The following is a 17,422-nucleotide window of genomic DNA, read 5'->3' on the forward strand; positions in this document are numbered from 1 at the left end:
CTCAGGTGCCTAAAGGTTGCTTTCAGGCACTCCCGATTGCCTGGTGGAGGGTGGGAGCTGTATGGGAAGGGACATGTCTGTGAGATATTCTGTGGGGGATTTTTTGCCTTTGAAAACATAATTCTGTTGGCTCTGATCTTATGTCAGCTTCCATTTAATCCCTCTCACGTGAAAGCAAACCACAGAACAACTGATGCAAAGTTGCCACACAGGGTTATCTTCACATGCCTGTGTCTTGGCCCGCTAGAGGTAGTGCACAGCATTTGCAGATGCTGTCCTGTGATGGTTTTGTGGTCCTTTGTGGGTTTTTTTTCTTTTCTGTCTGGCTGCCTGAGGGGAAGGAGCATGTTTCTCTTTCTTCTTGGCTGTAACAGAAGCAGAGGTAAGCATGACTCCTCTGCCTGGTGGTGTTCTCCCCTGCAGCCTCCTGCAATCAATTCTCTGCCTGCCTTGCAAACAACAGATACGAGGGGAGCTATTGTCAGGCTTCATGAGATGAACTGGAGGCACTACAGACACACTTTGGGTATCATTGTAGCAGGTGATTTCTGTGACCTGCGAAAGCCATCAGCTATTAGGGAGGTAAAGCATGCAGGCAAGTTTTAAGCAAAGATCTGGCATCGAGGTGATTCAGAACAGTACCTGCAGCTCTGCCAGCTGAGATAAAATTACAAGGTTCATCAGCTCTCAGCCTTCAGGGCTTCGAGCTGACCATGAGCCAGAAGCAGGAAAAGTGTCCCCTCGAGGAAGCTGCATCTTCTTCCAAAGCAGCCAGAGCTGTGGGTCCTGCTGGCAGGATACTGACCCATCAGTCTACTTGGGACAGAAGCTGTTAGGCTGTGATGAGCTGGGAAGCAAAACCGTCCCTGCCTCCTGCTGTGCAGCTGGGGTTGATGTCAAAGGAAGATGGGTCCCTGAGAAGTCTGTGATGTCCCCATACCACTCCCCATGGCAGGCTGGACGCTGTGGGAAGGTGGCTGCTGAGCCAGTACCTGAGCCCTATCTCCTCTCCTGCTCTGGCACACCAGGCTACAAACAGGGCTCAGCTGTGCTACTGCCTTTAGGTGGAGTTGTCTTGGTTGCTTTTAGCATCTTCACAACACTGAATTTCTTCACCAGCCCATGTTCACCCCTCTCAGTGCAAAGTATTTCACAGCCTTAGAAACCCAAATATCTTCATGTTCACTGCAAATGGACAGTAAAATCGCAACCATGCAGAGGAAGGACCAACACTAGCCTTTACCTGTGCCCCCCTCTTGCCAGTTCACTCTGCAGGAACTGGTGTGTGAAGCACCACCATATTGCAGTGCTTGCTGACCAGCAGTGGCAAATGGGACACTGCATATGCATGCCTTTGATCCAATTATTCCCCTCCTTTGAGTCCAACTTTATGTATAAAGGCTAGGGATGTATCAAGTGGTAAGTAGCACCTTACTTTGCCACATAAGTTGCCTGATAAAATGCCTTCTAAGGAAAGAGGAAATAAGGAATGCTGTACATCCTTTAACTGCTTTATTTTGCCGGAAGATTTCATTATTTAAGGCTTAGTGAAAGAATGGGGTGAAGGCTGGCAGCCAGGGCTGGCAGCCCTCTCTGCCAGCATTCAGCTTCCAGTGCCTTAAAGAGATTTGATGTGGCCATCAGGAGAGCGTCAGCTCCTATTGCAGTTGTACCCAAAGCCTGGTGAAGAGGGGAGGGAGAAGACAGGAGGCAGACAAATGCCTGGGAGCACAAGTACAAGCCCAAATGAATGCTGCAGTGCTACAAGTTCGGGAACCAGCGCTTCACCCAAGAGCACTGAGCTCACAGTGAGCTCCTCACATGCTATCAACACCTGTGGGTTGCTCCAGCTGCACTGGGGTGTGAATGGGATCCCCTCTTCTTCTGCTATGGGAAAGACAGTATAAAGCTGATGTAGAGCACGCTCTTTTTTTGCATTCCAGTAAAACAGATGATTAAGGAGCATCACGTTGAGATGAACCTCTTGCTCTTGCAGAGCCCCCCATCTATGCTCAGACTGCAAGAGTGAAAGTCAAGTGAGACTGGCTGTGGTGTGGGCAGCAGCATTTAAGCCACATTGAAAGCATGTTACTGGGTCTATTCAAGCAGTGTTTCTCCCGGTTTCCACCCGTCTCATTAAGAGTGACTCCTGGCACACTTCATTCATTGCCTCCCTGTACAGATGAGTCTTTGACACCACACTGGTCTGAAAGTGCCTGGTGAGTTCAGAGAGCAAAGCAAGCTGAAAGCTGGCACCTCTGGATAACCAGCCTGCAGCTACCAGCAGCATGTAGGTTCTCAATGCAGAGCCAGAAAACACACACACGCAAAATTTAAAAAAAAAAAAAAAATTAAAAAATCCAATCTTCACAGTTTTTTGAAGTAATTTCTATGAAAAAGCTTGTTTTATCTTCAAGAGTCTGTAAGCCCACTAAAAATAATGATGATGTCGCTAATACTCCAGTTTGATGGAACCTTATCCTTCTGAAAACACAGTCTAACTGAAGTGGCACAGTACCATTTGTCATCTGGTACATGCAGATCATCCTGTGTTTTGTAAAATGTATGTTATGAAGTGAAAGCCCAATGCATTCAAAGCCAAAATGGTAGCTATCATCATGACTAAAGTGGTGGTGGTGGTCGTTGTTTTTAAAGAGAAACAACCTTATCTTTACTTTCCAAACCAGAGGAATGGCAAATGTTTAAAACACACAGTTGTTAAGAGATACTGAAAGCACCTAAATGCACACACAGGAATACCTGTACAGTTAGGCAGAATAACATTACTGATATTGGTTAGCTAGCAACTTAGGCGCAAGTTAAAAAAAAAAAAAAAAAAAAAAAAGGATTTTTTTTTTTAAAAAAAAAAGGAAAGAAGAATTACAGCCTACCCAGAAAAGAAATTAAACCTGGTCTCCACCTACTTAAGTTTTCTGGGAATCTTTCTGGTCTTTCTTTGGGAAATGCCCGTAATAACTTTAACTGAGAAAGGACTGAATAAAATGAGGTGGGACATCAGAACCTGGCCTTTCATCCTGCAATCATATCTGCTGCCTTTTGTCCCATGTGTAACACTCTTGGCACCAAGAGAGGTCTGCTTAAGGGCAGCTGTCTGTCTGCTCCAGCTAACTATAGCACAGAAGCTACAATTATCAACATTTGCATTCCCCAAATTCCTTTGCTGATCTCCACTGGGATAATATTATAGTTATTCTTTGTTTGCAAATATAGATACTTTACCAGACTAATTAGCTGGGAACTACATTTAAACTGAAGCCATATGACATTATCTGAGGTTTTTTTAAACAGTCATGTTATGAAAAAGTGACCTTCCCTCTGTAAGCCTTGGGCAGAATGATTTGTGTTCAACAGATGAAAGTATGGGAAAAGGTTAAATGCAAAATCAACCCAAAAGTTTACAAAGAGGCACATGGGTTACTGTGAAACCACTTTCCTAAAAAGCTATTTATGCTCTTGGTTCCATTGTACAGATGGAAACACGGGGGCTCACAGAGATGAATGATGGAATGAACTCCAATTAGCTGGAATTCTTATTCAAAAGAGTGGCAAAAATATTTTAAAACCTTCTACAAATAATATACTGTGTTCTTTGTATATTAATTTTCTAGCAGCCCAAATGCTGCTTCAATGTGATTGCTTTCCTGTGCAACTTGCATGATTAAGAACTGAGCAAGGATGGAGTTTATTGCGGTAATTTTTAAGTAAAGCCCTTAAGTATTGGACTAATTTTGAATTCAGTGGGACTTAAGCTCATGCTTTATTCTAAATACCTGCTTAAGTATATGGCTGAAGTAGGGCTTAGCCAAGACTGGTTGATCCTGGCCATACTCAGGAAGTTGCCGACTGCACAGGGCATCCCCACCTGGTCATGGTGAAATAAGAGATGTGCAGCAAAACGTTAAAAGAACAGTCTATTGCTAATCATTGACATTTGCTTGAAAGGGTGTTTTCATCCCACCCAAGGGCTGCCACATTGCATTGCTGTTTCTGAGACTGACAGGCTGCCGGTGGAAGAGGCTGTCAGTCCCTCAGGAACAATTCGTTGGTGACACTGGCAATTATGTCTGGATTGATCACCTTGCTTTTCAGGTTCACTCAGAGGTAAGCAATAATGATACCGCACCATGCTCTCTAGTTATGACAGGACTTGATTTGTGGTCTTTACAGAAATTAATTGGAGTTCAAATCAACAGTTTCAGAAGCTAAATGAGCAGAGAGGCTCATAATATCTGCACAGAGGTACTGAAAATCTCCATTGCAGCATTTCTGTTCCACGTTTGCAAGTTTAAGGTGTTTTTTCAGTGGCAATATTTAGGAGAAACGCTCTTTTTGGCAGAGAGACAAAAATATATGTACCTATGTGGAAGACTGCAACGGTATAGCGGGGTGGTTAAGATCTATATGCCTAAACAAAGTTGTATGGTATCTGTGGGCCAGAAGTACTGCACACAACCAGTGGCCAAGCTCATTATTGCCAAGTGTGAATCAGAGGGTATAGTTTCATTTTAAAAGTGGCATCGCTGTTTTTCTTTCAGACTCTCCTCTCTGGTATTGTCTATACTAAGAGCCTAACGCAGCAGCAAAGAAGTCTGGAGAGGAGTTCATGGCTCCTCTGCTGAGAAAGCACCATTGTATTAAGCTCAGGCTAAGGACTCCTGGGGCAATGGTCAGCTCTGTCCCATGCTTGCACGGTTCCAGCACACCAGAGTTGGGCTTAATGAACAGTTTTCTATCCTCCGATGATAACAGCAACAACCTTAATGATAAAACCTGGTTGTTGATCCTGAGAACAGATCACTTGAGGCTGTTACCTCCCCCCGATGAAGGCTTATTCAGTACTTCAGCAAGCAGTGCAATGCAGCTCAGGTCAAATCAAAACATAATTCAGTCCAAATCTGAACAATGCACCAGCACCTAAGCATGGTCTAGGAACAAAATGGAAACTGTGTGAGTTTCATGCTCAAGGCCTATGATGGCACTGTGTAGCTTATGAGTACCTGCTGTAGCAATCAGGGGAAATATCACAGGATTTAAACTGATAAAATTAGTAAACCAGAAACCCTGGCCTGCTCTGTATAAGCCATTGTGCTGTGTTTAATATACTTACTGCTTCCAGTTTATCAGGTGTCCTAGACAGTATTAAACTGTAAAAAATATCACAAACTCCCCCTAAGAATGCTGTGATGCCTCTTTACTGATTTTTACAGAGTTTAGAGATTGTAATCTTTAGTGTTAGGTAAATTTTGTTTTAGAGGAAGCTAAGATGTTTGATCCTGGGTTGAAAATATTATTTTCTTTGAAATTTGTCATGATATCACACAACGCTAAGGCTAATGAAAAAAAAAAATCACAATCAGGCAGACGATTAAAAAACAACCAAACTCACCAAATACTAAAGTACACCCAACAGCCTTTCATTGAATCTGGCACTGCAAGAAGCGAGGAAGATTCTTCCTAAAAGGCTCAGGACTCCCTTTTCTTCTCTCCTGCCCATCACTGGTTTCATTGATCTTACTATCTGAGTGGTTATAACTGCCTCTTCTCAACCGTCCCATACAATTTCAGGTTATCCTAGAAACTGAAATGAGAAACAGAAGTGTAGAAAGTTGTTAAACTGTATATTATGTGCAAACCAATTGACCAGTCATGTAGGATCACCCCATGACTTCAACGGGTGGCCAGAGAGCTTGGCTTCACTCATTCATTGCTGTCAGCAGAAAGTTAGAGATATAAGCAAGGTATACAACGAACCTCGCAAAGCAAATGGGAGAAAACCTGAATAATTTCCATATGTATAATCATGCTGCCCTGACTTTGCAGTGATATTTCACACAACACGTGCATTCCAACTGTAATATACATCTGCAGTGTAACTCACCCACCTGACACAGAGACAGGAAATAACGTTCTTCCAGTGTAACAAGGTAAAGCAGCTGAATTTAACCCTACTGATGCCAGCAGAAGAGGAGGAAGAAGCCCAGAGGACTGTTCACATGCTTAAGGCATCTTGCTGAATCAGGATCTGAACAGAATCTCACTGATGGATCTTTTAAACTTTTGGCCGGGGACTAAAATGGCTGGTCCAGTGCCAGCTTCTGATTGTGACATGGTTATTATCTTCCGAGTCTCTTCACACAGGATGACAGCCTCATTGTTACCAGGGAAGGCAGCTCTTGTGGCGAAACGAACATAGAAGCAGACAGTGTCTCAGGACCAGCCTGCACGCAGTTGTAGCCAGTTTGGGGCACGGAGGAGCTGCCTGGGCTGCTCAGTTCTGTTGCTACACATCACATGCAGCTCTTTCAGGACTATTCTAGTTAGGAGTAGCAAAAAATTGAGCCCAGAGGGCAGAAACACAAGAATCCTCAGGTTTGTGCCTGAGGAGACTTGCTGACACATTTTGGCCACAAAGAAGTAGGCAGCTCAGGCTGTACAGGCACCTAAACAGCCAAGGGGAGCCAGAAACCACAGCCCTGTTTCATATACGCAGGGACAAATCCCTCTACAGAAGGGCACTAAGGGAATGCCACAGGCCTTACACCCGGCAGCAAGACACACCATGTTCCTGGAGGTCATTAAAAAAAACAGTTGATGGAAATTCCCCAAGTCCTTGTCCCTTAGCAAGTGTTTTGGATTTCCAGTTGGCTTTATAACCCTGAATGAGCAGGGTAGTAGCATCTTTCCCATTTTCAGAAAACACCAAGGCAGAGCTGTTCTGTAGCCGAATGGAAGATTATTAACCTGCCCAGCAGCCACATCTCAGTGCTGCTTGGCCTCACACCTTAAATGGAGAACATGATCATTTATCAGGCTTAGTCTTTTCATAACAAAGAGAAAAATTCTCATCAAATATATCCACGATGCTTAAAGCACAACAAACTGCGCTGACAAGTGGCTCTGCTGGCTACACAAAGCTAATCCTTTCAAATAATTTTACTGAGCCAAGGAATATAAACAGCTATTTTTTATCTCCACACAGGGAGAGTTCCTGTGTGAGCAGGACAATGTGAGAACTAAGGAGTCCAACCTGAAAATGCTCTCTGGCACAGCACTTGCAAAAGACAGCAAGGTCATGAACCCCATGGGACTACATTTAGGAAGCCACATGTTTACAGTGTTTGCAAGTAAGATTTGCAGAACTGAACTCTATTGATACACACAGCCCTTTAATTCTGAAGCTGCTTTGATGCCCTAAAATGTGTTCAATGCGGGGGGAAGCTGGCCTGGAATCTCCTGAGGCTTTTGGGAAATGGAGCAAGAAAGATAAAAGTGATCGTGACCACTGCACCGACCCAGAGCTTTGCACTTTGGGAGAGCTCCCTCCATCAGCCCTCTGCTGTGGGACACAGTAGGTGGGACTGCTCCCTGGCCTGCCATATTTCACCCATACATCGATGATTTCTTCCCCCACTCTCTGTACCAACTTATCCTTGGGAAACAAGGAGAAACAAGGAGAGGATTTCCTTCTGGCCCACCCTGGAGGGCTTGTGCCATGAACAGGCACTTGACTGTGGGAGCTCGTGGTTGGGCAGGTCTTTGGTCCTCCCTCCACCTGCTTGTGCTCCCCTCTGCTGCTGCCTGTGCAGAAACCGTTAGTGAGGTGACTCCCTGCAGACTAAGGCAGGAACAAGCACTAAGGCTGGGATTTCCAGGCTTTTTGCCTTCTTCTCAGATGGGTCCCCTCACTTTGCATAATATTCACAGAGGATGAGTGTTCCTCCTTTTACAGAACAGGCTCAGAAATTGTAGGGCTCTGCTGAGTTATTATACAGTAATCCTGACAGCATCTTTAAGGATATACTAAATTAAATTGTTAACTACACCCCTGAAATCCTTCTTCTTGAAAGACCATTCCTACCTCATACCATTTATTAATCTCAGCTGCGCTGAATTATTAAACTGAAATCCTCAATTACTCCCATCACTAAAAATACCAGTGTGGCTCTTAGACCCATACTTCTACTTTTTACTGTAAAGCATTCTTCATTTTAATTTTTGGCACCATATTTTCTAAGGCCAGTACCTTATCTTTGCAGGATATTTGTCAACCTAAAAAAAAGGCTGACAAGTGACTAAATCATTAGGTGATACAAGCAGTAATTCTTGAAGGAGAAGTACATGGGAAAAAATCTAGCAAACAAGAGACATGTTAAAGTGAAGTAACAGAACAAAACATCAGCTGATTCTGGGGCTGCAGGTGTGCGTTGCTCAAGACACTTTTCTGGTGTTCGTTACCCGAAGAAGACTAGTAGAAATTTTTCTGTGAAGGGAAATCAACTCTTTGGTAAGAAAGGGTAAGTTTGTGGACTAAAAGTATAACAAGGGCTCCCCAACCAAAATTCCTATGTGAAGAAATCAAGACGACTTCCAACCAAAACCACTAGAGACACCCAAACAGCAACCCCAGCCCAAAGCAAGCCTCGTCTGGCCGATGGCTCCTAACAATGAACTACTGCAGTCCTCTGGTTGCCATTACCTTTTCTGATTCAAAGAGCAGATGCTTTGTCATGAAAATGCCATCCTCAAGGCCTGTCAGTGGTCTAGCTGGTGGAAGCCCACCACACAAACTCCTCTGTACCAGCACACAGGAATGATAACTAACTCAGGAACAAGGAAAAAGTGTCCTCTGTCTGGTGCAACCCATTTTTGAGCACTCCATTGACCTGCCAGCTGGTCAGGGCAACGGGAAAGGGCTCCTTAGAAAAGCAAAGGGTTGGTTGTGACATGGGGTTACCAGCTATGTTAGCTTTTCTCTAATTAGAAGAAACACTCTAAAAAATGACAGCACACACTGATGAAGGGTCCAGAAAAGCACTGCAGTGTTGAAACCGATGCCCTTACCTTGGCTGCTAGCCCATGCCGATGCCTCTTATGCTACATTTTCATGTTTGCTACCCAGGCCAGCTGCCTGCGTCAAAGTCACTCCTCTGCCCTGCACACCAGCTGTGACACCTCACAGGCTTATGGTATGGGCACTGCCTTGCAAGAAAGCCGGCATTAGATTCTCCAACGTAACTCCTGTCAGCTGATGATCAAGAATAATTATCCCCAGCATTCGAGTTGGAGCACATGTGAGGAGACAGCAAAATGCCCAGCACTACATCCTCAGCATCCTAAAGGCAACTGCAGTAGGGGGCTTTCTCCCTCAGGGAGCAACAATGTATCCAGCCATCATCTTTTTAAATTCACTTCCACCTAGTACAACAAGAGTCATTCTTTTCCTGTCTAGTTTCTTTCTTACTTGTGTGCTTTCAATTTCACTACTTGTAAAAATCCTGGGACCAACAATGACTTCAGCAAATAAAGTAGAAAATGCAGGGAAGACTCTAGAGACCACACTGGATTTTTTCCTTGCAAGACAAATAATGTATTACATTATACCTCTCATTCCCCTTCTAACCTTAATAAGAAGAGACAAACGCAAGCCCAGCTGCACATAGTTAACATCTGACAGGGTCAAAAACTTTTAACCCACAGCATATGCTGAAGGCACTATGAAAAGTAGTTTTCTGGGAACTCTACCACCAAAAGGATACTCTGGAGAAGGTTTATATGAAGGTACTGTTAGTTTTTCAAGCTAATCTAGTGCCAGCTGGAAATGCAGGAGTAACCACCCCTGAGGCTGAACATCTAATCTGCAGAGCCAGAGTAGTACAAGATGGGAAATAAAACTTTCTCTTGTGCCAGTCCCAGTCAGCCAGTTTCACTTTTGATCTAGCAGCCGCCTTCTGGAGGTATGAGAGGGGATCTTAAACTTTTGCCTCTCTGGAGGTACTGGGTCTCCTCAGCCATCTGTGCCCTTCAAGGGTAGGGCTGGAAGATTCATTAACTCACAATACCCGTTGCCTTGTTTATCTAGCACCGAGCACAGCGACTGATTTTGATAGACACAATCACCTTTCCTTAAAGTGTTTCCCAGAGTAATTCCAGCCTATCAGTAAGAGATGAAAAAAGTACATCCTTGAACACTGCCCCTGGTTCTTCTCTTCTGGGGGAAAAAACAAGGGGAAAAGAAACAGACCTCATGTCTCATACATGAAGAGTTCCCTCCACCCACCGATACAATGGACGCTACACTGAAAGACTACACTGAGAGACTACTCCAGCTAACTGCTTTCAACCTACTGCATGAGGGTTAGCATCAGGGTCACGCTGAGGAACCAGCCACCAGAGCTGCTGTGAATGCTATCAGAAACACCTCCTTTTTCTGGGGCAGACGTGCCTCTTGCATGCCTGTTACCCTCAGTATGCTCAGGAAAGCCATGCACTTTTATACTGTGCTCTCTTGTCCAGTCTCTGCATTTCTATATAGTTCTGATGAAAGCTTCAGTTTGGTTTTCATTTTAAAAGGGGACAAGGAAAATCAAAACACAGCATGCATGCAAATGAGAAAAATATCTTCGAAGACACAAAGTAGGGCTGAATTTTCAAGGACCATCAATTGATGATTCAATAGGGAAAGATCCCTCTTTGCAATTCGTAACACTACTGAAGAAAGTAAATTTCATTTTTATTGATGAAAATGGCTCTTAATATTTATATATGTATTAAGTATCCCACCCATTTTTAATAGGCACTGTTGTACCATAGTAGCAGAGGGACTACATCATCTTCCAGACCTTGCTTCTGGGGCAACAAAACTAGCTGGGCCCTTAATGTAATGTGGTTGGTCAACCCTTTTCTCTTTTTAATTTATATCCCACCACCTCCTAAAGCTCCATCTTTCATTCTGTGCCACTGGTATTAGAGCCCCACTGCAGTCCTTAGAAGTGGCTTTCTGCTATTCAGCGCAGTTGGCTTTTGAATGAAACATGAGGTTCTTTAGCACCTCAGGAGGCTGAGCATGCTTTAGCAGCCCAGCCCCAGCCTCAGCACAAGGACTGCCCTTTAATACCACTTAAATAAATTCAGTGTTGTTGGTTTTGCCCCTGAACAGAAAGGAGCTTAGTGGGAAAGTCAAAACAGATCTCAGCCAAAGGGAAAAAATAATAAAGCAAGCCCATAAATTAAGTCAAGCAAGTGTATCCTAGGAACAAGAAAGAACTCATGCAGACGAGGCAAACCATGCCATGCATAGAAAGCAAATCCCCACTGCTGGTCTTCCCTCATGCCATTCCAAAGAAGCAAATCTCTATGTGAAGTGTTTGTGAGCATGCTGGAAACAGAGGGGCCCTAGAAAAATAATTAAGAAATAAATTCCACTATTTGGTGGCATTTGTTCCAAAGGAGACAAAGTGTCTTTTGTGAAACATTCCCACCAGAAGCCTTCCAGAGTTTGAACTGCATACACAGCCTTCACTGCTATTAAACCTAAAGTGAGATCTCATTGTTTGCCTTTCTTTTTACCACTGAAAATCAAAACAGATTTTAAAATATCTGACTAATCAGCCAGGTCTGAGCTGTACTTTTCCCAGGATATGAATCAACTTTATTATCATTTAAAAAAAATCTATTAGCATTAAACTAAACAAGAAAGGGCCATTACACTTCTGTGTAATTACATAGTCATATTATTATGGCAAGAAGAGTACCACAGGAAGTAAGAGAGGGTAAGGTGCTTAAACACCGTGAGGAGATTGTCCCTAGACTCTGACAATAAGCCCCTGCCGATTCATAATATGAAGACATATCAAGTCTGTAATATTGCTTGCTAACTAACATGTATTAGGTAAGGATGAGATTTTTAGGAAGAATTAAGCCCGCTCCAAAAATATCTTCCCGCTCAGGAGGGTTTGGAAATCTAGCTCCTATTAGACCTTGCTAAACACCTTCATGTTTACTTTCTTTGCTCTGAAACTCTAAGTAGTCAACATAGACTGACAACTGCCTTATGCATTGTGAGAGGTGCTGTGGGCTCACAGGGCAAAACCCAAGCCCAGGCTATTTTACAGATATTGCCAGGGCAGGAAGAGCTTCAGCAAAGGTCCCAGGAAAAAGGTCAAATCACTGGAAGCATGTGATCCTCTTTTCCTTTTTTCACTGAGGAAGGCTGGTAAGTGAAGTGCAAGATACCTGTAAAGTCTCCCTTGCAGCCAAAATCACTGTCTCAGCAGGCTCCATTAGCAGAGGATGCATCGTCATCATCGTCTTGCCTTTCTCCTGGGAAGGACAAATGGGAGGGAAAGGATGAGCTCTGTAAGCAAAACAAAGTGGAGAATGGGAAAGAGCTAAGAGACCAATTAAGCACTGCACGTATGTAGGCTCCCTGCACAGCAGCTGACCTACAAAGGATATTCAGTGTAGACAAAGGGCTGCACATTGAACTGATAAAGTAACCAGATGAGAAAGCAATGCAGCATCAAGCCATGTTGAGGGGGGTAGATTATCCTCACATTAACTCTATTATAAAGAGATTATCAATGCCACATAAATCAAAGCATACATATTGGCATAAACACCCAGATCTAGCTCCACTGTCTTGCATATGTGTGGTAATACAGTTCGCAACACTGTAAATGCAAAAGGAGAAGGCAGGTCCCAGAAAATGTCTTTCCTTGTATTTGCAATTATGCAGCTGGGTGATGCTGGAAGAAAGCTCCCTCTGGAAAATCCAGTTCACCTGCCACCCCACAGGAAGGCAGGGCTTAAGTAGGCCACCATCACCTTGCAAGTACTGGGGGATGAGCTGATTTTGCTCCTTCTCCTCCTACAAACATCCCTGCTTCTTACTGTTGGGAAGAAGGCAGTAAGTGACAGCTGGGCAGGGGTAAAAGAGGCAAATGGGGGTGTGAAAATTCACAGTTCTCTGTGTGGCTTGTTTGCAAGTGAGCACCGAAGCATGTCCCTAGACAGACGCATCAAGGTGAGTGAAAGGAGCCCTTTTAAGCATAAGAATTTTTAAAGTCTACCATTTGAGATGTAACCTGAGTTCAGACGAATGATTTTTCAACCTATTACACTGGCAACAGAATACTTTCCAATCTCCCCCTCCTCCCCTTATTAAGAAATGCTTCCACTCCTGCTTCTTCCTCTCAAGCCAGGACTATTGGAAAGATGCACCTTCTGAGACTGTTTACTTCCGTGGAGATCTTTAATAAAAATGCAATGACTGGAAACTGTGAAGATAGAGCAGTCTGAGGAACAGGAAATTTAAAGAGACAAATATGCAAAACTCCTCAAGGTGCTGCCAAGGCAGCAATTTCAGAAGGAAAACAATGCTGAGTAACCTAATTTCCCCCAGTAGCTGCAAGTCGTTCAGCAACCTTGTATTAAGTTCACACCTCTGCTGTCTCTGCATGGCCTCACGAGAAAGGAATGAAATCCTTTATCAGCAGTACCAAAAAACCTCCAAACAGCATAAATATTAGAAGGCTCCAATTAAATCAGGGAGCTGGCAGCCACCCGTGATGATTAATGGGTTCACACATCTCCCTATGCCCTGGCTCAGTCATACTAAGCTAATGTTTGAGAATTTCATAACCTGAGCAGCCCCTTTGCTTTCAAAGACATAGCCTTGGCTATCCAGTGATTCCTCCAAGAGACAGGTAAAATGAGAGTCTGGTTTCCTTTCTCTCCCCCCTTACTTGAAAGCATCCTTAAGACTGGGGCATTGAACACAGCCTACCAAACCGCTGTATTCAGTGTCACATTGTACACTGAAATAAAGAACTGGACCTTCACAGTAAGGAAGGGATTAGACAGAGAAATCTGTTTTCATAAACAAACAGGACTAGCCACAAAAGTGGATGATCAGCTGATAAAAAAAAAATACTGCATTATGGCTAAGAAAAATTCAGCAGTAAAAAAAAAAAAAGGAGAAAAGTAGGCACATGCAAACACTCTGTGCATCAACAGGAACCTCCTGGAGTGTGTGTCCTGGCTTCAGCAGCCTGTGTGATCCCATGTACCCACACAGCTCCTGTTCAGCCTCAAACACACATGCACATCTACATGCATCTACAATGGAAACAAACAGAAGCAAGAAAAGTACCAGTAAAGACAGGGCCTGTCTGAAGACAGAGCTGGCCTATACCTTTCATGTTATGAGTCTACATGCAATGTATACTCTTGAATACAATTTCTAATTTACAATGACAAATTCATTTGCTTCTTTTGATGCCTGACTTCGGAGTCACTGAAACATGCTGCTGACACAGCCCTGGAGGCTGACGTCCCGTTAAACCTCAAAATAGGCACCATCGCTCAGCCTGCAGAAAGTCCTGTCAGTGAGAGCTGGGTTGGGTGTCCAGGACCTTTCAGCCCTTAGTCTCTCCTGGGACAGCCACCAAGAGCTGACAATGGTCATCCAGAGCACTGGCATTATGGCTATGCACCTAATAATCCACCAGGGACTTTGATGGTAAAAATCACAAATTCTACAAATCAGACCTTATGTTGTCCACCTTTTAGTCCCTTCCAATTGTACAAACTACAGGTAAAACAAGCAAGGTCCCTGTGCAGCAATGAAACCCTTCAAAGCAGTTTCTCTTAGCACACTGGTGTTGCTGAGAAAGCCCATTCAGACCTCTACAAACAACTCCAGGTGAGACACTCAGGCATCCCGCTATCCTGCCCTCTAAGTTGCTACAACCTGTTCGATCCACTCTGTCCCCAGGGTGTCTGGAGACATGGGGACATTGGGCTTGTAAGCCAGACAGCTCTGCCTTTGCAGCTTTGCTGGACCTTTCAGCAGAAGATTCGCAAGTACATTAGCAGAGCTCCACCACAGCACTACAGACAGGGCAAGCACCCTCATTCCCACTTTGAAGCGAAACGGACCAAAGTGGCAGGAGATCAATTGACCTCCCAAGGCCACAAACCATGTCAGTGGCACAGGTTAGGCTGTGCCATCCTGGCAAGCAGTTCATCCCTCTTCAGTAAGCCACAGAGCTTGGAAAAGCTCAGGACCCAAGAGATGTCTTAGTCCACATTGCGTGAACATGTGGGGCCACACCACACTACATTCTGGGTAAGGGACAGTCATACAGTGCAGATAAAAAGCTGATTGCACACATGTATGTATGTTCAGACCATTATCTCTGTGTAGCATGCTTCTGCTGCAAAAATCTGCCTATTGTATTCAATACCATTGCATATCTATTAAATGTGTGCACAGAAAGGGGGCTAATTGCTTTTCCATTCACCAGTTATAGTTGCTACGGCTGTAGAAAGTACATTAAACACAAAGTGAATTCATGTTTGGAAAACAGAGCTGCTTCCAGAAACCGCCTGCATTTTAATTACCATCTGGATATATATGAGATCCTCTGTTTTATAACAATGCTACCGTTTCACTTGCCTCTCCCATTCCTTTAATATGGAGATTTTTATTGTCAGCCATATCTTTTAATGGTGGTGGTAGTGCTGCAAACAGGGTGCTCAGGTGCTTCACACATACGATTACTGCAGGCATGACTGCAGCAATAATGAGTGCCAAGGCAGCATGTGAGTCTAACGGAGGGTCACGGGCAGTCATGAGGGAAAACTCGAGGCCCGTGGCAAGCAGTTGTGCCGAGTGGCAACAGCGGCTCATTGCTCTGCCGGGGAATCTCAGCAAGCCATCTCCACTGTGGCACATCCTGAAATTTCCCTGGTGTATTTATCTTCCACAGTGTCTGTTTTGCAGCACATCCATCATCCGAGAGGCGGGGGGGGGGGGGGGGGGGGGGGGGCGGGAAGCAAGAAACAAACACAAACATTCAACCCACACTTTATGCATTGTACAGAGGGCTGAGGGCAGGGGATGCAGTGACAGAGCTGCAGGGAGCTTCCCCAGCCGACAGGGACAAGGGAATAGGGCAGCGCTGATGGGGGGAATGCAGCTGGGGAGAAAGGAGGCCAGCTTGGTCAGTTGTGAATGAAGCCTTTGTCTTGCAAGATTGAGTCTGGGAAGAGCGTCTCAGGGGCTGTCACCTCCAAGGTAGCTGGCATGGAAATTCCCCCCGTTTGTTTAGCGGCTAGCCTTATTTCAGTCAGCTTGAGTGCAGTCTTAATTCATGGGCAACACTGAAACAGAAGTAAGGGACCCAGTACCAAAATCTCCTGCACCAGCTGTGCACTTCCAAAGCTCACATGACAGTTTCACACTGGATACTGTGCCTAACAGACCTACCCAACTGCTTTGTGCTAAATCTCTTCCAGGACTAATCTTTTCACTTCTGTCAGAGGTGCTGCCCTTTCTCAGGTGGAAGTGTGCATAGCGGTAAGGAATAAGCTTGAGCAATTTCTTCCAACAGTACAAGCTTTTGCTTTCCTTTTGGCAGTCCAAGAGAAGATCACCTCTGGTCTCCCTCTCACCCATTCAGATAAAAACCTTTGACTGGAGACGTTAGGGTTAACAGAAATATGCCCCCATGTGCTGGTTCAGCTTTATACTTAGGTAGCACTGCTGAACACAATTTCCTAGCCACGATGTTGGCACAGTATGACTACAGACCAAAAAAACAGCAAAAAGAAGAGAATATATTATTTGTCTTGCAGAGAAACCAAGCACTGATGGCCTTGTAGAAAAGAGAGAAGTCTAAGGTTCAGTAATTCCCTGTTTCTATTGAATAATCTGGGACATTTTCAGTGAGATCCTTTTGGAGGCAGCAAAAACACAGATGTCTGAAAGCAACCGAGCAGTTCAAGCAGCACGTTCACACTTCAAGGGGTTTTCAAAGCTGTCCTACACTTTGCACACAAGTGGGAAAGTGGCTGGAATGATAACACATGTGCCATGTGTCGGGTTGTCACTGGGAAAGGTATCTTGAAGGACAAGCCAATAATAAAATCACTCTCTTCTGCTCCCAGAGATGTTACTATTATCTGTCTCCTCATTTTGCCAGATGTTTCACACTTCCTTAGGAAAATTCAGATTCTCTCACCTTCTCTGATCACAGTATCAGGCATGATTTACCAAGGAAGCCAGCTGAACATCTTCTGTATTCCTTCTTACTTTAGTGTCCAATCAGGGGAAAAAAACCCGCAAAGCCCACAAATAGCTAAGTTTCTTCTCACTCAGTAAATGAAATGTAATCTTGGTTTCATGCATCACTCATACACCTTTGTGTAAATATGTATAATACAAACATGAGCGTGCTCCCTGGAAACAAATGGTTGCAAAGGTCTTTTCCAACCTAAACAATTCTGATTCTGTGATTCTAAGTACAGAAATGCTATTTTTTCACCCAAGAGCCTGCTGCAAGTATTTTTAAATAGGACAGCTGGTTCAACAGTTGTGGTGAAGGGCCCTTATGGGATCAGGTCTCTGCTGTATTAAAGCACTGTACGCAAGGGTCCCTCACTCAGAGACCTGACTCCTAGCAAACAGCTGGGAGAAGCCTGAAAGGGGAATAAGCAAAAGGGACATTTCCATTTCACAGCATTTGTGTCCAAGGCAGAGGTGCCTTTTGGCTAAACTGATTTCTAATTTCAGCTGTCCGTCTTGCAGACTCCAAGGCTTTGCTGCTAGTGGAGCACG

This window comes from Falco cherrug, chromosome 7 (genome assembly GCF_023634085.1).
Source record: "Falco cherrug isolate bFalChe1 chromosome 7, bFalChe1.pri, whole genome shotgun sequence".
NCBI lineage: Eukaryota > Metazoa > Chordata > Aves > Falconiformes > Falconidae > Falco > Falco cherrug.